Here is a 23,869-nt window from a genome sequence, read left to right on the forward strand (position 1 = left end):
GCGACAACGAAATGTGCGCCTGAGCAAGCGCCGCACGCCTGAGCCGACGCCGACGACACCGGCTTTTTTGCGACACGAGCTCCTTAACGCTGTCGCGTTAAAATAAAGCCTAGTATGCTTTGCATCCTGGGCTTAAGCTTAGCTAAGCCACAGCCATTTTATTTTGTTATCCAGCTGTCGTGGCACAGTCGACGCTTGGACCGTTCTACTTCTGTTTCGGTGCGCACTGCTTCACCACAAGGCTGGTCTTACACTGTAAACAACCTCCGTAGTCACTCCTGCTATATGTATTTCTTTATGAGAAACTTACTCGAATTTCTAAAGCTTGAAACATAAGATAAAATTTGCTAAATCAGTTTGGTTAACTGCAGATGCCTGTTAATCTGACAGATCAAATGCCCAAAACGTGTCGTAGAAAGCCTAATATATTAGCTTCAGATTTATTACAAACTCCCTTATTGTGTGCGATGTTCAAGAGCAAATAATTTCACCACAACGTTTCTTAGCTTAGGATAACCATATATCCATTGAAATGTTTCAAGGGACACTGGCCATAATCCAGAATAAACGGGAAGTTGTGGGTTCGACTACCACCGTCGCCGGGCAACCACTGCTTCTCCAATGAGCACAAGTGTAAGCCTGCCTGGCGTTCGGCTTTCTTCAGGGGTGATACGCTTGGGACAGAGGCCTGAGCCCTAAATTTCGGTCTAAACCCTCGTGAGCACAAAAAAAATGTGGTCTTTGGGCCATTCCATGGCGGCGATTCCCCATGTGACGCCCCAAATGTATCTATTGAGATGGGGACGCCTTCGGGTTGGAGACAAACATCAAATTTTCTGCAACCCGAAGGCGTCCACACTTCAATAGGTGCATTTGTGGCACCAAATGGCAAATGGCCGCCATGAGAATGGGCCAAACATCACCTTTTTTTTTCTTGGTAGAAGGGGGCGTCAAGTTCTAAACTAAGCTTGACCACTTCAGTTTGGAGTAAAATACACTTCGCAAGCCGACAATTAAGGTAGCTTACGATACAGTAACAAAGTGCGGTGTGGGTACTTTGGTTATTGGAATGGATTCGACACCACGATATGACTGAATGGCGCCAGTCCTTCAGCCGGCAAAGGACCTTACAAAAGACAACTGTGGCTGAAGCTCGAGATCATCAGCAAGTGCTAGCGGTAGCAGCCTGCATAAATTACATGCGCGAACACTAACCTAAATGTCGATTTGGGTGCACAGGGAAACCGCAACCGTGAAAGGGCGTCGTGCCTTCGGAGTTCCCTTCAGCGACACCAGCCGCTTCGAAAGTAAAGACGACAAAACGCCTGACGATTTGTCACGTGCGCCATGCCTGTAATCGCCATGTTGCCTTCTGACTGTTCACGCGAAACTCATTTCATGTCACAGTGTAGATTCACTTTGCACGCATTTGTTCCAATGTGTCGAACTCGAAACCACTACCAGTCGTGTTAATATAGGTGAATTAGCCACACTGAGTTATGGTAGAATTAATTAAGGCATTCGAACCCTCGACCTTTGATGGCGGGCAAACCTACGAGCTTTGGTGCTTTCTTTTTTAAGGTGAATTAGGGTTAATTTACCGAAGCTGTTGCAAAACCACCGCTACATCTTCTGAGGGGGTTATTCAATATTCTTCTTTCTGGCGTCAGGCGTCGGCGCGTTGTTCCCAGTGACGCTGGCCATTGCGCGCTTGTACTTCCCACGGCTCTTCTGCATTGTGGCCTTCCCCGAAACGTCCGTATCGGGCGGCAGTGCTATGGCGTCTTGACTGTTGTTGGTAGTGCTCGTGAGCGCCTTGTTGTACTTCCTTGATCTGCGCAGAGTCGTTGAGTTGTTTCTAACGCTTTCTGTATTGACGCTGAGACTCTGCATTTCCGCGCTACCACTCTTCGGTAAGCGGCTACAGCCACCCTAGCCGACATTACAGTGAATTCGGCAGCGCCGCGGCGACTCGCACTGCTGCGGCACGACGCTTGCTCGCGGCCATGCGGCCCGGTGCCATTGTCAACCTTGTCAAAAATGTTCCCACCTTTATACGTTATGCAATGCTTTAGTGACAGTTCGGATGCTTGTTTTGAGCTTCTTCTTAGTTGGGTTGAAAAACGTGTAGCTCAATACACAGTTCTATGGGACACCACTTCATGTATTTTCATGCACTTCATGCTGGAAGTGCGGCCATCTCCTGTCTGCACATAAAAGTTCCTTCTCGTCAAGTAGCCGCGGATCCACTCAAACATTCGACCGCCGATTTCGACAGCATCCAATGAATGAAGTATCGCTTCAGGTGCGGCAATATCGGATTGCCATTTCCCATCAAGAAAGATCGCCACTGCGTGCACAGCGTGCACGACGTCACTATGTACGGGCGGCGTGTAGGTGATGTGGAGAGGACGAGAGGTGCGATTTCTTAGGCTTGACGATGTACGCGGTAAGGACTAGTTCAAAGGGACAGTAGTTCTTCGGAGAGCCCCAAGCGGTGCGTTGGGGCCCAGGGGGAAGACGAGGAAACCTGGCCGAAAACGGTTGAGCAGGCGGTACCTGTCTTATAGTGTATTCTCGTCTGCTTGGAAAGTGACTAATCACTGGCGGGTAACCTAACGAGTGTGCTCAGCTATGGAAATAGCATCTTGAGCATAGTCACTGGTCGTAAGTGCAGAAGAACACCCTGCTCCCGGAGGGTGTTCATAGGTAAGTCTGAATCGCGGCCGCACCATCGCGGCCGGTGACATCGTGGCGGGATGAATTGTAAGCGAACGTCACGAATCTTAGGCTTATGTCCGAATCGTGGTGGTTGGAAGAAACGTCCATCGACAACGTATCTGTGAGCACGCAATTCAAACGTTATGTTAACCCTTTAGTCTGGGGGTGGTAAGCTGTGATAAGCGATAGTGCCGGGTCGCGCACGATCCGAGAATGCCGGAGATCATTTTAGATATAAATTGGGGGCCTGTGTACGTAAGGCGTTGTTAAGTAGTGCAGTGATGAAGGATGACGTGGCCCGGCAAAAGGTCGGTGACGTCAATCGGACAGCTGGTCGGGAGGGCACGCGTGGTCGCATACCATGTGGCATAATCGTTTTCAACAGCGGCCCGCTTTTATTCCCAAAATTAGACAGTCGCCCGGGCTAGTCAAGGCCAATGCGAAAGAAGGCCGCATACGCGATGTTCAGAGCTCTAGGGGACCACTAGGTAGAAGGGGTGCGTCTCTTTCGACGTTGACAGAAGTCACACGAAGCGAAGTACTGGCGTGCAGATGGGCACATGATAGGGCCAACAGAGCCGTGGTGTGTGCGATCATTTGACCGATAAACGCGGGCTTTACTGTGACAATATTTCATTTTCCAATGCGAAGGTGAATTCCACGCTACCGGTGTTTTGGGTCTCGAATTATACGGAAAGTAAAGCAGTTGTTAATTCTCCCCAAAAATAATTTCAATGTAGAAAGCATTGATAATGTCACCCGGAAATTTAATCGCATAAAATAGTTGACAACCAAGGTTTCTGAGTTTACAGCAAGCTTGTAATCGAAATAGCATTTATTTTTTTATTTCTTGTAGTAATTGAACGCGTATTATTGTTTAATTTAAATATCGTAATATTAAGTACAGATGGAGAGGAAGATTGTTGCTTGCTGCAGGTGGTCTCCACCTTCCAAAAAGTCTGGTGCATCTGGTAACAAGAGGGCACCTGGTAACAGAAGGAAATATTGAAGGAATAGGATTTATTTCAGCCAGCTCGGAACCATCCTGCGAGCCAAGGAGTCACCATTGATCCACACGTATCACCATTCACATCCTATAGTTCTGTCTGTGTAGATATTGGCAACAAAATATCGTATAAACATGTCTGTTTAAATGGATTGAAGCACGAGATGTCTACACACACACTAGGAAGTGACAAGTTGTTCACCCGACGCCACTGCATATTTAGGAGACAGGTGTTCGGCCTCTCTTCAATTAAAAGTAATCGTAATGAGACACAATACTAAATGCACAAAATGCCGGTAAATTGCAATTATGTCAAGAAAACTAGGTAACCTTCACTTCACTAAATATGGGCGACCTGTGCACTTTCAACAAGCATAAATATCGCGGAAAGCAGCTACCATGGCACGCAATCAGTGCAATGAAAGGCCCGCCTCCAGCTTGCAAACCGATTTATCCGGCTCTTCTGAAACGTTGACGGCACGATTTCAGCGATTTCTATCTAAGCTGAGGTGACAAAGACGAACACACTTCTAATAGTGCCTTTTGAAGAGTACCGCATGCAAAAGAACAACAAGACAAAACAAATTACCTCAAAACTTAACCAAAGTCCTGCCCACGGCGTGAAATCTATGTCCAGCATTTTTGGTCAGACAGCGCTCCCCGAAGTAAGGTTGCCAAATGCGCCATCTACTCGACGGAGTAGAGGTGCGACTTTAACAACATATGGTGGCGCCATGCACGTAGCAAAAGCGAGCATGACGCTGCTTCTGGCAAGCCATGGTCGTCATGTTGGAACTCGAATTGTCGCAGGCCTCCTCCCGTCTTTTCAAACACAACATCCACACCAGAATGACATACTCAATGCCTCTCCCAACAGAAGTGCTGTAGCAGTATCTGATGTAGTCTTATATTAGTAAGCTGCAGCCATCCATATCTTCGTGTGCTGGTCACATCCGTGTCAACACATATGTCGTGTTGTTACCGTGGCGGAGCTATCGTAGCTCTCAAACCAATTTTAACGAGTCAGAACATGGAGGACACTTGTGTTCTATGTTGCATGGTCAAGAATAAATGCCACCGAATAGCCTGAGAGCTTTCTTTTTTTTTTTGGAACAATCCTCAGACCCTCCACGAGCAGTGGCTGCTGCATACGCACATATTGAGCTATTTGCTTACATTTTCCCAGTGGAAAATGTAAAACTACAAGTGTAAATGTAAATACAAAATGTAAATGTAAAATGTGGAAATGTAAGCAAATACTTTTGTCCACCTACCAAAGGCATTGACGGCCGCGTAGAAGCATTTTCCGCAGTTTTCCAAGTGACGTGCCCCTCTACGCTTGAAGCAACGAGCTGTGCTCCATATGGTAATGTGTGCCCTCCTCGCAATTCCAGAACAGCACAAGGGTTGCTTCTATTGGTATTCACAGAACTTCAGTATGGCTTTTTTGTATTCTAGTGCTTTGTTTGCTCAGAGTTGTTCAATCCCGGCTGCAGGGGCTGCATTTCGATCGGGGCAAAATGCAAACACATTCGTATAGTTGAATTTAGGTGCACGTTAAAGAACTCCAGGGGTTCAAAATAAACTGGAGTTCCTCACTACGGCCTACCTCATCATGATATTCGCAACTAAAATTCAAGGTTTCAATATAGATTTATGGTGACAGTGTGCTTGTCTGACCTGGTCAGCACTTTGAGTAATGGAAAATCAGACATCCACCCGTTCGTAGCAATTGCTACAACGGCATTTTGTGCAGAAAAATAAAGAATAGGAGCAGAAGTAATACTGAATATTTAATGTTTTTCACAGAGAAAGAAAGACAGAAAAAAAGCAGACGACATGCCGAAGTATAAATTAGGAATGGTTACAGTGACGTATGCCTTTGACTTATACTGAAGGACCGGTTCGTTTTCAAACGAAACATAAAGCTGCGCCTTTATTTTGAACGCATAGCCTGCTGCCTGCTAAATGAATATTCAGTGCAATTCCGTGGACGACCAGCGAAGCCAAGTATGTGGGCCCCTTAATGGTGAACTGTCCATTGTCGTGCGTAAAACGCCGTATGCACATAAATGGAAGGCCAAGCCCGACTAGTCCCTCCTTCACCAATTTGGGCTTCGGAAGATGATGAGGCACTGCGGGATATGCATACCCATGTATTGTTGCAAAACGCGGCGCGACACCTTTTAGTCACGAATCTCGGCACGTAGAACAGACACGCGCCTTACCGCACTCCGAGGGCACACACTACTTCACCGTAGCCAAGGCTATCGTGCGTTGGTCGACGTCCCGCAGTACAGTAATGGTAGTGGGGTAACCCGAAAACCACAAGCGGTCACACACAGCACAGGCCACACCAAATTGCTTCCCCACAAGCACCCTCCTTCGCTTGTATTTATATTTACATTTTTGATATGTACATTCGCATGGAGGACGGGACAGCCGCCCCGAGGAGCTGCAGGAATCTAGACATGCATAACGTTTTGATGGGACCGCCATCGCGGGAGAGCCGAAGGAAAGCAAAGGAGATACGCAAGCGCTCCGAACGCCGACAAAGAGAGGGCGGTGCGAACGAAGACATCGCTGACGCGGGTCAAAGTCTAGTATCTGTTCTCATCAGCTTATATCTGATACAGGTTGTATTTGGGCCCAAGATATTAAACATATTTTTTGCAAGTTAACGGAGTGCTTGAAGCCTGCTTCACCTCCGCCAGGAGTCAGCCTGGTATTGCTCCGTCTTCGGGATCGGCGCACGGTTTTCGGTCTGCGGACATCGATCCCATAGGAACTAGCTATAAACAGCTTCGGTACATGCCACTCATACCTGTGTGACTTCGGCATAGTGCAATGAAAACAGATAAAGAAAATGTCAGTAGTGAAGTGAAGGAGAAAGATCGCACGCCATTCCACTACTCTAAAGGCGGATTACCAGCGAAGCTGTTGGGCCCACGACATAGAGCTGACACAGAATTTAGACCAAAGATATGAGCGAATTTTATTTCTCTTGAGCGGTGACCTCTGAGCGGTGACCACTTTTATTTTCATTGGTGGTATTGATCGGGCGCATACGAACGCGCGCGCACAGACACACTTACATGATCAGTGGGTCTTGATCGGCAGCACGCACGCACTCACACACACACATTTATTCTAGATTGGTGGCACAAGAACGCACAAACATTTTCTTGATCGCTGTGCCTTAGTCGGTGGTCTTAATAGGACCATGTTCGTATCATTCGCTTCTTTCTATGCAAAAGCTTGCACGTCTCAATACTTGGATATGCATTTATTGTCGTGATCGGTGGTCATCGTGACGTTAGGTATGCACGCACATTCTCGTATCACCTCCGTTATTAAATGCCTAAGCATTTCTATGCCTACGCATAAAGAAATTTGTAAGTCACGTAAGGCAATGAATGGCTGATACCCCCGTAAGCAAGCAAAAAAGAATTAGATACCTGGAATACTGCCTCGAGGAAGAGACATCTCTAAGTTTAATATACCCAAGGAGGTGGAGACACAATTACTTCCGGACCCCGTACCTAGAAATATTCATCCTGTCCAAAACAAGGGCAGAAGGGACGCCAGGGCCAAAAACATTCTGGGTAAACTGCACCAACAACAAAGCTCAGCTACTTTTGTCGATGCAACTAGTTATGGATCGGGCAACCGTTAAGCTATTGTCGTGGTCAATGAGAAGAATAAATTAGTAAGCGCGACGTCACTAAGAACGAGCTCAATTCATGCCGCCGAAGAAGCAGGCATAGCACTTGCAATTACAATGAGGAGAAGCTCCCCGATTTTCTCCGATTCCCGTAGAGCTATGAGGAACTACTCGGCCAGCTTCGTCTCAATGGAAGCGCACAAGATACTTATACACAGTCTTAATACTCATAATTACGAGCAACTGGATAGTTCACACCTAGTCTGATTTCTGGCTCATCAGGGCCACTCGGTCAGCCCCAATGGCTGCAATCAATCCTAACGAGCAAGCTCACTCTGCTGTGCGAGTTCTCGCATGCCGCGCATCAGATCAGGAATTGCTCCATGTGGCTCCTACAAAGACCCATTTAGTACTTTTCACGAGATCATCCCACACAGTAAAGATGGCAGGAACTTTTTTCCTCCCCCCCCCCCCTCAGAAGCTCAACTGAGCGCAGGCAGTCACATTAAGAATGATTCAAACTAAATCTTATCCCACACCCTTTGTGCTTAACAATATTGACCATAATTTTCCCGCGGAATGCAAAAGTTGTGACACACTCCGTGTCTATTTGATCATGTGTTCTGGCTGTGCCCCAACCAAAGGGCTTCGGATCTCAACAGTGAGGAGGACTGGAGTCGGCGCATATCCAGCGAAGTCCTCCAAGATCAACTCCTGGATGTCCGGAGAGCTCACGACATCGGGAAAGCCTTTGGCCTACCCACCGACTTAGCCTGGGGGCTTTTGCCCTCGGGCCCTAGTTTCCCTGGACCAAAATAAAGTTCTTGCCATGCCATGCCATGAGAGTCCACTGACATTGAAAACGGTGCCTATTGATAACTAACCTACTGAATATGCATATGCAAGTGATGATACCTATAAGCTTTTGCATATAATGAAGCGATCTTGCACAAAAATTTGCGAGCTGTTTTAAACACGCAGATTTGTTGATGGACACGAAAGATCCGCGGAACCCTAGCCATAAACAGCTTCGCTGTAAAATATTTCTGCACCAAAATTTCTCGAAACGTGCACTAAACATAATACGTCATGAATGTCAAAATCACATTTTTCCATCAAATTTAAGCCGAAACAACAGTCTAGCGCCATCCTATAGATGGCACATAATTGTGTGCTCAACAACTCACGGCGCATCTGTCATTCTAAGAGCGCCATCATGCCTAACGCCTTCACATTCAAGCAGTAAGAGCTTTTTATCTGTCGCATGAATCCTCTACCCAAATCAAGTCCTCATTCCTCTGAAATCAGGTTTTGGAATGTGGGCAGCCGAAATTTTCGATGGAAGACCCAAATTAGTGACCATTCAAGCGTGAATGCGAGTGATGTGAAATTTGTCGTCAGTATATCCTCCGGTGGTTATTTTAAGACGCCGGCGTTGTTCCCTGTGCATAACCCTGTTTCACCTAGAATCATATTTCCTCCAAATACTAGAGCATTCTATGCACAACGCAGTACTGGGAACATGTTACCTAGTAGGCTCGTTGCATAGAAAGCTACAAATAGGTCCGTAATACGAGCCCCTCGGTTGCCCTTCTTGTCATTCCTCCATCAGGAGTAACTATGACATTTCGTTAAGCTTCGGAATCACAGAGCGCGGATACAGTCCCCAACAAACTTTTCTAGAGCGCGGGTACGGTGCGCTTCAGTGTGTGTCGGCATTTTCTGTCGCACGCAATTCTGATTCAAGAAGTGCATTGTTTCCTGCGCATGCGCTGCCAAAGAAAGTTGTCGGCCAATGTTGATGGCCGCAGCGGTAAATGATGACACATGCGTGCTGATAAAACGTCACTTCTTGCGCTTGATTAACCGGTGTTATGGCTCTCTTCTTTGAGTAGGCTAGCTAAGTTTGAGCTACGCAACACAATGAATATAAAGAAGCGCGAGCAGCACAGGGTGCCCGGCTTGGTTGAGCATGCTCAAAAGGAGTGCAAGCCGACTAGAACCAGCTGCTCCTGCGGTGGACGAACAACGAAGCGTATGGCTCCCGCGCTCTAGACAAATGTGCTGAACGTTGTACAACATTCGGCCACAGACAAGCAAATGGTGCTCTCTCCCCGAACCCCTGCATCGACCGCCGAGAGCTCCGGGGCAAGGGTAAGCTACCACCAGCACTTCTTTTGTATACCTGTTTTCTGCAGCTTTATCTCTTAGTAGTGTTTTAGATCTGGATAAAGCAGTCAAACACAGCGAATGTTGCGACGCCATTCGCCGGTGGGGAAACGGGTCCAGGGCAGGTGTTCCAAAGGGAACTTTTCGATCCCGTCGGTCATCGCTGAACCGAGAACAAACCAGACCTTTCTTTTTCGCCTGCGCTCGTTTCTAAACCATCTGCCCTCTTCGCAATGACGTTTCGTACGCCACTTGGGAATGAATGAATAGAATTTATTGATAGGAAAGACAGAGAGGTCGACCTGAGCTAGTCCGCTTGGGACTTCTGAAAAATATAGCTGCCTTCAACCTCTCTTTTTTGTACTTCATTACTTGATTTCGGTCCTTCATCATGCACAGTACATTTGATACGGTTGCAATCGCTTTAAACTGCCTTTCAATTTTTGCTTGGCTGCCCAACTCGACCATTCGTCAGTTTATTGGTTTTTACCCATGTTCTTGCGTTATTTTTTTTTCTTTTTCATCATTCTATCAGTGTTTGCGTGCACATTTTTATGCTTTTTTGAGTTTTGCTATCACTTTCAGTTATCCTGTGCCAAAGAAATTGTTTACACGTGACACGTCAATTTTATTTCCTTCTAGATACACTGGGAGCACTGAATATTCTACTACAATGATTTCTGTGTTCAGTAGTGGCAAGGTTTTCCTATACCATAATGCACCGCGAGCTTTCTCCGGTGTTTTGCGCATAAGCCTTTTCTCGAAGGAAGATTAGCGTCGTGCTTTGTTTTGAGTACGTTCTCGTGTGCAAGGCTCCGAAACAAGTTACAAAGTAGTTTTATCCATGCTATGTCGTGAGTGCAAAACCAAGTGGCTACAAAAAAATATAAAAAAGAGCTGCGCTTCGTTCTTTTCGGCGTTTTGCACGCTACATGCTTTTTTGGGATTTCTTGTGTTATGTATATAAAAATCCTCTGTTCTTTCTGAGCTGTTTACGAGAAAACATTTTCAGAAAGCAACGTTATGGATTTCTTTACCTTGTTTAAAGTCTGAAAAGAAATTCAGGTACTGCAAGTACCCACTCTATATACCCTACATCTGTTTCATTTGAGAGCAATTGCAGAGATGCTGCCACGTGAAAAAGAAATACCGGTGCGTCACCAACCAACCACGATGCCTGATGCAGTGGTGTCATAAAGACAACTTGGCTCTAGTATTCGGTCATCATTCGCCAAATTGATGCACCGGCCATGCCAATGAAGAAAAAGGTGGGAGCTCGGACCAATAAGTTCTGTTTTGTGTTCCACATGTCCGTGCACTCAAATCAAAATACCTCCCACTTTACGACCTCTTCATACGCATCTCCACGTCTCGTTACGGTGTACTTACTTTTCTCTCTGTTCACAGGTCACTCTGTGCAACATAAGTTCATGCCCGTGCCTTATTCGTATCTTCGTGTGACGACCTTTCGCCTCATCGACTCGTTCGCTCAATCATCAAAATGGGCCACGTACTCGACACGCGGACGCGCTGAGAGGAGTCAGAGCTGAGCTGCCACAAAAAGTACGATTCACGCTGTCTCACCCCCGCATAAAGGAGTCATCCTGCCTCGTCCCCTGATGTCTCCCCTCTTCACCCCCAGCTGCCAAGTTCCACCCACAACTAAATTTCCGCGCCAAGCCCCGAACAATTGCATTCTGGCGGGGAGAGGCAAGAAATTTCTTTCTTTCATTGCATTCTTTCTTTCTCTCTTTCTTTATTTCTTCCTTTCTTTCTTTCTTTTCCTTTTTTTATGTCTTTCTGGCTTTCTTCTTTCTTTCTTCCTTTCGTTCATTCATGCCCCGCGATTGATGCTCTTGCACGATTTGCGCTGAACAGTACAGTGGTACCAACAGACAAGAAACGAGAAACTGCCCCATTGGCGAAAATTGGGAAACTCTGACGAAAGCCAGTTAAGCTATCGCGACGTCAGCAAAAAAGTGCGACACCCTTCGGCCCTGTCACCAGCAGTTGGCGTCTCTGCTTCGGGGCTAGGGCAGAAAAGTAAGGGGAAGCGAATACTGCATTTCCCCGCCAATAACCTGCACCGTAGCTCCGGCGTTCACAACGTGGTTCTCACGGCCGGTACAGTCTGTGTCCAAAGTTTACGGAGTATTTCGATGGGCGCGAAATGCGAAAAGATTTATATCAATATTAAATAACTCTGGGAGGTCAAAATTATACTGGAACCCTGCATTAGGGCGTGCCTCATAATAAATTTACGAAGTGTTGGCTCGGCAAAAAGAAAAGCAAGAAAAGTGAATTTTCGAGCAGTTTGTGACCGCGGCCACTAAACCTGCAAGACACTGTTGTTGGCATATGCTAGTACACGCTGAAAGATGTGAATGTCAGGCTACGTGCTAAGGCTGCAGAGATATTCAGCCATTTCCGATGTCCCGTGTTCCGTAAACTTTTCGCGCAGACTGTACGTTACCGCAAATTTTTGCCAGCTTATTATATATTCTTGAACCTACACACTTTACTATATTCTTTTTATATATACATACGTCTTCTTTTATCCAGCATATTGTGTTTCTATCTCGGAGAACAAAGCATCACCTATCAAGGTGGGCAAGGAGGGAGGGGGGGAGTGCGTACAAGTGTGCCCACAGCATACAGGAAGAGGCAGTGGCGTAAACGAAGGCAAAAGCAGTCACTGGACGTCATAAATTAGTGGTCCTCTGTAAAGAAGAAAGCTTGCCTCTAAAGGATGGAACACCGCTTCAAACGTGAACGTGTGACGGCGCGAGGTACTTATTTTGCGAGTCGTACCGAGAATAAATAAGCACAGTAGAAAATGCCTGGACGCAAAATTTATTGTACTTCGCTGCAAGACCCACTTCTCTTCGTAATACTTCCTTACCGTTGAGGCAAGCACTCAATAATACAAAGCGCACCACTCGTGTACCACCCGGCAAGGAGCGTTAAACGAGCGATTTGCATACGTTTCCATCACGCTACGCCGCAGTCAGAAGCCGGAGTCTTAGGCTTCTATCACTAAGTAGCAGACCACAAGGCAAGGCCAGCGAAGAAACAGACCCCGGGGGTCTCCTCGTCATTTCCCCAAGTTTTCGCTTTTTATAGAGCGCCATCCCTCACATAGCGACTGCTGGTATAGCGAGGCAGAGCTGCACTCAGACCTATTTTTATTATTTTTTCTCATTTAAATAGCATCTTCAACACTATTTTTCGTCCGTGTTCTGCTTTTTAGTTCGTAATGATTACCGTCTTCACTTATCGTTAGAGGAAGTTTGCCATGCAAGCCGCAACTCACGATGAAAACCACGGTTTGTTTAGCAGGTTTGTTTCCACCGTGTGGCGCAAGAACAAAATTGCGGGCTTAGGCCAAAATGTTGGCCTAAGCCCAATATTCGGGCAATCACCCGAATATTGCGTTTATTCCATCATCATTTCCCTTTTCTTTCGGACGACGTCCATCCGTGCATTGTTACACAATACTCCAACCCCTCGAGAAAGCACTAGCAACAAATAACTATAGAGGGAACAAGGAGAGGCTGGCAAAAGAAGAACCTATATATGTATTTTTATTACAAGGTCTATCTCTGAGTGGAATTCAATTCCCGAAAATTCCGACTTTCTGTCACCCGGTGTATAAAGTGTGTAAAGTGTAACACACAATATCAACACAGTTTAAACGCTTTACCGTGACTTCGGAGTTTTTTTTCTTCTTGTACTGTTAGACATGCTCAATTCTAAATTTTGGTGCAATTTTACCGTTTATTTACTATGTATTTCCATCTTGTAACATATTTTATTGCCATAACAATTACATGGGCACTCCAGGTGCATTTCTGCTTTTGCCGTGAGATTCTGTATGTACTCCAAGGGAGGTAAAATCGTCGCTGGGCACCGTAATCTCTGTGTGTGAGTAAAAGCCGGCGAGTATGAGCCGGCGATCGCGGCTCAATCTTGCGCACGCAGCGGAGGAAAGCGGAGAGGAAGCACGCCGCTTTCCATCGCGCCAAGCTTCGGGGGGCGGGGGATGCTATGTTCTCGCGGCTTAGTTCGCGTTGCTGCGAGTGGCAGCACAAAGGTCATTTCACTCACTGTTGCTGCCGCGTTTTCTCACTACAGCGTTTTGACAGCGAGTGTCCGCGGTCATCGAGTGAGATATGTTCATGTTTGCTTGTGCGCGTGTGACATCATGCTTCTTAATTTAGTTAGTATCAGTATGTTTAGAAGCTTATACGACCAATAAAACTACTATCCTACTAATTCGCTATCGTAAGTGATGCTTCGTCTTTCGGGCAAAGCTGCGACTTTTTTCTAACCTGCTTGAATGTGTGCTGGTCTGCAGTATTGTATAAATGCTCAAAATAAGTAGATTAAATTACGGGTTCAAGGGAAGGTGCAGTAGGCTGCCAGAAACAAGCGCGAAAGAAACAATCGTCCTGTAACATAGATGGTACGTGGATGGTACAAAATGCCCAACCAGTTCCTGGATAAGAGAACCAGCCCGGTGACAATAATCCTCCCTTCAATACAGCCGTTCAGCGAAGCATGCTCACTGGCTGTTCGGCGACAAGGAAAATAACGCTGGAGAATCCCTCGCGATTGGTCGAGCAGCAGAAGCACTGTGTGTGCCTGAAAAGGCTTCCATGAACGAGAAGAATTGCGAAAGTATGGAGAACTGTTCGCTACGACCATGAGTGGCACTGCTTAACGCTTCCAAAGCTATATAATCTTAGTGCACAAACAACAGTGTCCATCGAAATCGGCAAGGGCATAGCCACAGCAGCTTTGTTAGTAGGGAATCGTACGGGAAAGGTGGAGTTTGATGGTTCGGCTCCCACCGGCGGCAATTGCATCATCACGCTTTTATTTTGATTTGCCTCATTCGTTCTTTGTTTCGATATATTAAAAGAAAGTGGGAAGCCGATTCAACCTCTAATTGATGTCGTTGATGGACAAGGTCTTTCTGGGAGAGTTGTGGATGAAAATTCAGCGGACTCATAGCACACGGCACTCTATCGAGTCACCCATCGCATGAAAGGAGTACGAGGAGCGTGCGAGTGCTTAAATTTCTTGAATGAACCATCTTCAGCCCCGGCACAAAAATGCAGCCTGCTCATGGCCCCGAGAACGACTTCAGGCTGCAGTACCATCAGTATCACCCTACATTTCTGACTGCACTATCTCTGGGATCGGCACAGGAAATCGGCTAGACACAGATATTCCCGATACAGAAAAGTTGGAATAACTCTCAAAGGAAGACGCTGTGTTCCGCGAAAACAGTCACTTTCATTTAAACTATCTACTTTGCTTCATTATCTGTAGGTGTCGTAAGTCTTGTACATGTACAGTCGAGTGCAAATGTTTAGAGGCCATGGCACCAGACAAAAAAAATTAATCTCTTATAGCACAGCCCTGCAACGTGAAGTTGTATAACTGCATGACGCTGGTCATACGGTCAGACATTCCATCCTTTATGGCTAGCCTGCTAAGAAAACAAAATGCAGCACATCTGTTCCTTAAACTTTCGCACTAGACAGTACATTTGCAATGATAAAGAAAACTAGAATGGCCGTCCTGGAACGTGATTTTATGATGCGACGCGGAACATAAATGCAGTAAAGTCGACACCACGTTACTAAGTTGTTCGACAGCATCTTACGCAGTACAGATAGACGCCGTTTATCGAATACCGAAGCGTTTAAGCAACATAAGGTGCCATAGGCATGATATGACTGTCGCGTGCAAGATGACGTCAGTAAAACTCAGCGTATAACAGCGTAACCAAATCCCCGCATTCTGAATTAAAGAAAAAACTCCTAAACAAACAACAAGATTTATCTCTTTGATTCCTAGGAGTATATACATACAAGTATGTTCTGCCTAGATTGTTGTTGTATCACAAAGACTCGATGGTGTCGGCTCCAAGTGTTAACGTACCATATGGATTTCTGTTTTTAAATATTACCTTGAGCCGAGCCTCACTCAGAACGAAACTGTAGTGCGACTGTTTCGAAATGCTCTAACTGTCCAGGCGCACGCATACTTCCTCCAAAGACTTCCCGAAGTTAAGGAAATAATTTTCTGTGCTAAAACAAATGGTTAGAAACAATTCAAACCACAAGAAGACCGCTGAAACAGTGCGCAGACCTCATACACTCATACGTGAGGACAGTAGAGGGTCCTCAGGTACGAGTGCGGCTGCTTCGAAAAATGTGTTACCTATTCAAGTAACCACGTCACCATCAGTTCCCAGCGCATCAAACGCTGACGCTTGACAGTAGCAAGGGGGAGGAAAGCCGGCGGTGAACTGGCGCATGCGCACGGAGAGCCTGAGTGAGTCAAAGACGTTCACATAGGCCAGTCGCCCTCAAGAAAAGCGCTTTGCTGCAACTATATAGGGCACGTTTTCTCGGCTTTTTGCGGTACAGCTTGTCAGCATTGACTAACACTAGTAAAACAAGCCTACGTACTATTCAAAGCGTTCAGGCTGAGGCGCTCAACATTTGTCCAGGTCTTCCTCGAAGTGCGTCAATAGCGGTAACTATCGTCTTATCAGAGCACCTCATCAAGAACTACATCACAATTAATGTGCTAAGAGAGCGCACGTATGGCACCTTCCCCACACTCCTTGTCACCCTCTAGCCTCTTTAATTGTGGAGAAACCACGTGCGTCGTTCTGCCAAACGGTATCCGCACATCGTGAGGCTATGCCTTCTTGCTTCACAACTGCCACGAGACCTCCGACTCTTCCTTGGTGCCTCATTCAACCAAAGATCGAACTGACAATACCTGGCGTCCGGAGAAAAGCAGATATGTCATCTCCAGCTCTTAAACAGCTCACATTACTCCTATTAAACGAGGAGTACCGGTTTTACACCTGCATATGCACCGACAGCTCCATCCTGCTGAAGAGCTCTGCCACAGCTGTGGTCATTCCAGCAAAAGCCACCATTATCAAGTTGAAAAAACATCTCACTTGACAAAGTCGATAGCACAGAACGCGCAGCTCTTCGAGTCGCATGACACGTTATTAATGACGAACCAACACACTAATAGTCGATTTTCTGCGATTCGAAGACGGCACTGCAATGTTTGCTGCCAGACTTACGCAGCGTTCCGTTATGAAAGCTGGTATTTGAGATCGCAGAGGCCACATACCACACGACTGAGAAAGAAGATTAAATTAGTTTTCAGCGGCTACCAAGTCACTGCGGTATCATGGGCAATGAACGTGCTGGTCAAGCTGTTCATTCAGCTCATGCAGAAGACAACCGCCTATCAATCCCGCTGTCTAGGACAGATGCTGCAAAGATGCTCCCCCTACTTGCACCCCAATGCACTATATCAGAGTGGAATGAATCACACTTTATGCACGCCCGTTTATACACCCCGGATCCGACCTTAAGCTTCCGAGTTGCACCAAGACTTCCCTGAAGAGACGCGACCCTTTTGTGTAGGCTATGGTTGGACGTCGCGTTTACCAATGCCTACGCGTTCCGCATGGAGATGGGTGACACATTAGCATGTGACCATTGCGGCGACACGCAGACAATTCGTCATGTTCTTTGCCAGTGCACGCAGTACAGTGTGCAGAGACAATCGCTTTCCGTCGTGCCGAGCCAGTTGGACCACCAGCCTCTGTCGGAAGGAAGAATGCTGCAATGTCGACGCGACTTAAGAGGAAGCTTCAGCTCGGGGGCTCCTATCTAAATACATGTAAAAGAAGAATTCGTTTTTCTCGGGAACCACTCCACCAAATTTGACGAGTTTTGTTGCATTTAAAAGGAAAACTTAAAATCTAGTGACTGTCGTTTCAAATTTTAGATTTAGGTCCACAATATTTTATAGAAACAATAGCAAAAGTTGAAGATTTTCAAAACACGAAACAGTCTAGTATAGAACACTGTAACTCAGCAACAAAAGTTGATAATACAATTTTGTGAATTGCATCTAATAGCACATCTAAAGCGCACAAAATTCATGTGTTACGCATGAATCTCAAGACATTTATAATATGAAAACACACCTTTTGCAGAACCCTTGTGAACAACGTAACAAATTTATGTAAGAGATTAAATGACATATCTAATTTGTCCGCTTTCAATTGTATAATAGATGCCGTTCATAGAACTGCGACATCTGCTCTTGATGCAGAGCTATAAATTCGTAGACTTCGGGCTTCTATTTTTTTTCATACATCCGTATTTGTAAAAATTCTTGTAACCAAATTCAAAATCTAAATCGAGATTCCGCTTCCAGCAGTCATTAGAATTTTACTTTCCCTCTCAAATGGAACAAACTTCATCAAAATCGGTCCAGGGGTTATCTCAGAAAAACGTTTTTGCATTTTATATGTATCTGAATAGGCCGCGCGTGTGTTGGGCCCGAGCTAAAGCTTCCTCTTAACATCGGATCAGAAGGCCGTGCAAGCACTACTGCGCTTCTTGAGATCGACTGGCCTGTGTGCAAAATTGTGATTGGTACGCCTTTCCTGTTACCTGTTCATAACTTTTGTTCTTTTTCTTGTATTGTTCCTTTTTTTTCTCCTCTCTCTCTTTGTCGTCTCTACAACCCTGATATCCCCCACCGCAGTGCAGGGCAGCAAACTGGAAACTCGCCTCTGGTTAACCTCCCTGCCTTTCCTCTCTCTCTCTCTCTCTCTCTCTCTCTCTCTCTCTACTTTGTGCCTTAGTTTCCGATAATACTCTTAAATTCAGCGCCTGAGAACGAAACCAAACGTTTCTCAAGGTATTGACATATGTTTTCAAGATGAAAAGAAGCTACCGTGAAATATAAGCAGCAAGACGCAAAGCGGCAAGAAAACGTTCACCCAGAATTACAGGTGCGTTGCATTCAGCCAACGTACCTGGAGCTACAAAGGAGTGGCAATATGGAATTCAATCACCCACTTGCATTAGGGCCACGTCACTCACGGATCCATTTCTTCGGCACACCTTGTTTTGGGTGGGACATGGTCGAACTAAAGTGCGGTACATCGCACGCTCAAAATACCCGAAACAGTTCAGAGTATGCCCGAGACGTTTTAGTTAAATTAACTACAGGATGACAGATGGAGGCGAAGCCTAACTTCAGTGCCACCGTTTCGACACGAGTACTCGTCTTTTTCTAGGAAAAGTGGCCGTCGTTGAAATTGGGCGTCAATAGACATCACTGGAAACGCTGGTAGCACACCGAGGCTTTCCCTTTTCCTTGCTGTTCCATGCTTCCCCACTTACATCTTCATGATCACAAAGTGTATTTATGAAGGTGATATGGACAAAGCGTCACAACGAATAAGTGTTTCTCTCCCTCTCTCTTTCAGATTAGGGTATCTTCGTCACAAACATAACAGAAACGACTGTGACGAGTGCGCAAACGGACGAAAACGAAAGGGAAAAACACAGGGTGCGCCTTTTCTATGTAATCCCTGCCATTTCCGGTCGTTTTCAGCCGTTTCCACGATGATCTCTATGGTTCTCTTTAAGTTCGTGGCCAAGATACTGTAATGAGTGTTACCACAGGAGTAACAAAGCAGCCGGCTCTCTCACAGGAGGAGTTATACGACAAGCAATGAGCTAGCCGGCAAAAAAAGAAGAAAACGTAGAGCGGAAACGGCGCTATCCAAGATAAAGCTTCCCAGGAGAGGCATTGGTACAACGACCGGATCATTGAATGCATTATTCAGATGTTGCCGCATTGGTCCGAGCAGAGATTTTCACTGGGGCTGCCCGGATTCCATGGAAAACTTACTGATTCTCAGAGTTTGGAAACAAAGGTGGCTTGCAGAAAGGGACGAAAAAAAGAATAATCGCAAAAGTTTGCAGTACCATATACTTTGCAGGTGAAATACGGCCCCGTGCTCCGAACTGCAGCGGACCATGCAAGTAGCTTGAGTGCCGTGAAGCACTGTTTGGCAGCTTTTACTCTGTGCTTTCGTTGCAACGGATCGCAGCAGCCGTTGTTTGGACCGGTTATGGAACGGACGGGCCTACTGAATGCACAAGTATTGGGGTCGTTGGCTTGTATTTTTGTATTTGCACAAACTTTTTTTTCTGTGTGCGTGGAGGACTACACCGCCGACTCTCGTTCCTTCCAACTTTTTGTGTAGCATGGATTTTCGTTTCAGTTATCCGAAGCTGAAGAAGATTCTCGTTTGAATAGTTATCAGCTACTCTGCGAACAGGTACGCGAGCAACATCGCATGCAAAAACGAGCGATTCGCTACCGCTGAGTTTTGTGGTGGTTAAAAAAGAGAAGTCGCCACGCACGCAGTAAATGCAGAAAATCTACGTGTCGAGGTCACAGCAACAATTATTCAGATTATCGGAACCATAAACGCTCGACCGCCAAAGTAGCGCCTACTTATAGTTACACTTATCAACATGTCCAGCTGCTCGAGTATCAAGCAGGGATATTTAAGCCTTCGTGTTTTGTAAAAGGAAGCCAGTAATCTCTTGGGTGAGAGCCCTTCACCCATTTGCAAATAAAGCTAGCTTCTGTCTTTGGATACCCGGAAACTCTAGCTGCATCTCACACATATTATTATTAATAGTAGTAGTAGTAGCAGTAGTAGTAGTAGTAGTAGTAGTAGTAGTAGTAGTAGTAGTAGTAGTATTTCAATAACTGAACAAAAACTCTCATATCTGTTGTGTGTTCCATCATTGTGTAATCCTTTTTTTCTGTTTCTCCACTTTTGCTTTGCATTCTCTTCGTGTACGCAATTTATTCTCTGTCAAAATCTCTATTCGCGAAATTATTATTCTTTGGTTTGTGTGCGTGTGTGTGTGTGTGTGTGTGCGTGTGCGTGTGCGTGTGCGTGTGCGTGCGTGTGTGTGTGTGTGTGTGTGTGTGTGTGTGTGTGTGTGTGTGTGTGTGTGCGTGCGTGCGTGTGTGCGTGCGTGCGTGCGTGCGTGAGCTTGCATTGTTCTTCGTCGCGCCTCTGGAATACCCTGGAAGTTGTTCCTGGGCACTTTAATACACACCTTTGATTGATTGATTGATTGATTGATTGATTGATTGATTGATTGATTGATTGATTGATTGATTGATTGATTGATTGATTGATTGATTGATTGATTGATTGATTGATTGATTCAATTGGGTTATTGCAAGATGCTCGAGAATCCACGCTGAAAATAGTTCCAGCTCTTAGCCCTACCAGTGGCTGGGGTCTTCCCCAACTACTCTATGTGATGTCAATACGATATTATATATGCCTCCCTACTCTGCGAAGTTCCTAAATAAGCTGCTTATTTATTTCAATTTTCTGTAAATTAATGTATTTTTCTCAATAGGCCTAAACAGAAAAGTTTCTCAGAGGTCTTCCACTTGACGTCTAGGAAGAAAATGTTACTTTCCGAATAAAATGTTAATAAGGTGCTCAAATGCTCATGATCAAAGCAAACGGCTTTAATTATGTACTATGTACGAGCTCTTAATCATATGAGCCGTCTGAGCAGTGATACGTGTACACATGGTAGACGAATGCCTTCATATCTTTTTATATATAAAGATGAAGTGAGCCGAGGTGAAAAACACTTGCGGTGTAGCTTGACGGCCATTTCTAGTGAGCTCTGTGGGCTTTTTTCTCGCCCTCTTTTTTATTTTTCTAGTTTGACTTGAAAGCGTAGAGGCTACGTGGTCATTATTGGAGGATGAAGCGGAGAACCTAAGGGATACGTTGCTTTCCTCTTACAGGAAGCTTGAACCTCCGGTAGGGCTGCTTCTGCGCTGAGCGACTTCACCAGGGCCTAGAAGAACTCACTCTGATCCCGGGTTCCGAGGCCGACTGTAGGCCTAATCAAACGACAATGAGTTGTGAATATTTGACGACGCTTTTCGACTAACCTTTGGCTGTGCAAGGTAAAAAAAAGGATAGGATAATTTCCAGCAGAAGTTCGACGGGGACATAAAAGCAATGTCTACACATTTAACACGGCATCTCGACTGTGCCCTCAGACACAGAAAAATAGAGACAGAGTGCGAAAACGACAAATAAAGTGCACTCGAGATAAAGTCGGATGCCGCATCGTCTGGGTTGCTTTGAACTCGAGGTCACCATCCGCCGTCCATGTTTTGTTTTCTGCGCTACCTTTATCCCTGTGTGCACTTTATGTGGCGTCGACCATTTTTCTTTCGGCTCTGTTTGCGTCACGCTCTTTTCACTTCTCGAACAGTTGCCCTCCGCGTGTTTGCTTGTTTTTGTTTTATCCTTCTGTCCTGCACGGAAGATAGCGCGCGAGAATATTTGGCGGTGTTCCTTCCTGCTATGGTGGTTTCTTGGTCACACTCAATGGACTGTACGCCCGATAGGGAGGACAAAGGTGGTCGATAAGAGCCCACAGTGAAGAAGAGCGTTCGAGAAGTCAACGCGGCGTGTGCTTAACATTGCTGTCGCTACGGTGCGCCACAGTCCCAACACGTTGTTTGCGGATGGTATTGGCCGCCTAGTAGCCCAAAGAATGGAGAGCGCAATAAATTGGAATAAAGCCTAGGATATTACGTGCCCAAACGACGGTCTCATTATGAGGAACGCCTAAGAAGAAAGGGGGAGGAGGAGGGGAGTCCGGAATAACTTTAAACACCTTCTTTAATTGAGGTGCACGCGCGGTCCACGGCCTCGAGCCACTGGGCTACCGCGCCGGGTAGATCGCAATAAATTACGATTCTAAACAGATTTATACTTTGATATTGCTTTGGTCTCATGTAATACACATGGTTTACCTCGCGAAAATATCTCGGGAAAATCATGAAAGACGATGGCGAAAACATCAAGCGCGTGAAAAAGGCTTCTGGTGGCCGAGAGTTAGAGTGGTTTGTCTTCTGGCTGCAGCTACCGTCGAAAGAGAGCGAGAGAGACATTGGGAAGGAAGGAGAAATGCGGGGAGGTTAACCAGAATAAAAGATCCAATTTGCTGCCATACAGTTGGGGAAGGAGATGGAGTAGGTCGATAGACTAGAAGGAAATAGTGCTACCTTTGAAGCGTTCGCAAGAGTCGATACGAGTATGCATGCTCATCCGCCAGGGAATGTCGCATCAGCTACGCAAACGCAGAGGAAAGCCAGAAGTTCAAAAAAAAGAGAAAAGATAGAAACCTACTATCGTGAAGAGCCTCGAATGTGCCACTCGCAGCTCCGACCACCCACTGTCAAGGAGTGAAACAGAAAAGAAAGAAAGCTCTACGTACTGGCGTTTCCAGCACACAGACAATCACATGGTTCGGAAGGCTGCATATTGGTTCCTCAAGATCGCGTCAATTGCTTTCTCAATCGATCGACGGGGCAGCACATTTCCCTGCTTCCAGTCAAACGCGGTGCCACAAAAAGAAAGCCGCAGGAGCTGCTGGCGTCGAGCATAAAATAGAAAAAAACAATTACGAAAGAAAGTCACGAACGCGGTGACAATGTCATGCTTTCGCATAGAGCTCATGCACTCACGTCGGGGAAACGCGCACTTCACTTCGAACGCGACAGGAGTAATGCTGATGCCACCAGGAGCAAAAAATCTCCAACCGAGGCGCTCACTTCACAGCTTGTATGCCTCGCTCGATAGGTCCTCCTTGCGTTGCCCCGGGGGCTGCCTGAGCTAGCGCCGGGCGTACAGGCGTATAGTAAGGAAATGGCGCTGGAAGTAAGCCTTTATTCCATGCTCACCCCCTCCCTGCTTGTTGTGACGTAGTGCGACCGGCTGTCACCAATCATCATCTGTAATTCCTCTTCGCTGTAAACAGTGTCAGACCAGACGAGTATTTCATGCCCATCAAGAGAGACAGCGCCTCTAGCTACCCCCCCCCCCCCAACGCCCCACCCGCTCACAAGCAACCTTTATCTTCTTTCGCTCTCTTTTTCCCTCTCCTTGCGTACTTCAGCATAAAGCAGTGCGCAACTCCTCTGCAAGCTGTGATCCCTTTTCTCACCTACGTTCTTCGGTTTAGTCGCACATTATCCCGAATAGGTTCCTGGCGACTCCAGCGATGATACCCCCCCGGCCCCTTGTCCTTGCTTTCTTTGGCCAAAGAAACCCGGGCGGTTGGATGTTCGCCGTGTTTTATCCGCTTGTCTGTCTTCCCGATTGGGGTCCCTCGCGCTCAATCCCCTCACGCGTGCACGCGCCGGGCCGACGTGCGGCATCCCTCTTCGGCTGCCGTTCGAAGGCTCGCTTGAAGCTCGCTCACGTTATCTTATTGGGAACACTCCGGTGCAGTAAACACTTTTCTCTTTTAGTTTCAGATAAGCGAGCGTGCGGGCGAACAGGCCCAGGCGTCCTGTAAGAAACGCGAGACAGCGAATCCTGG

General features: G+C 46.3%; 1 protein-coding gene and 1 pseudogene across 7 annotated transcripts in view; both read left to right on the forward strand.

The window, feature by feature from the left end:
- Positions 1 to 23,869, forward strand: part of LOC135917655 (uncharacterized) — a 597,391-nt gene that overhangs the window by 335,911 nt on the left and 237,611 nt on the right. The window contains exon 1 of one of the 7 annotated variants that reach the window (XM_065451226.2): positions 9,327 to 9,545. The exons of the other annotated variants lie outside the window; for them this stretch is intronic. The gene's annotated coding sequence lies outside the window, so the exon portion shown is untranslated. Of the gene's footprint in view, positions 1 to 9,326; positions 9,546 to 23,869 lie in introns of those variants that run through there. 7 annotated transcript variants of the gene reach the window in all.
- Positions 6,307 to 6,486, forward strand: LOC135917689 (U2 spliceosomal RNA; annotated as a pseudogene).

This window comes from Dermacentor albipictus, chromosome 4, assembly GCF_038994185.2.
Source record: "Dermacentor albipictus isolate Rhodes 1998 colony chromosome 4, USDA_Dalb.pri_finalv2, whole genome shotgun sequence".
NCBI classification, from domain to species: domain Eukaryota; kingdom Metazoa; phylum Arthropoda; class Arachnida; order Ixodida; family Ixodidae; genus Dermacentor; species Dermacentor albipictus.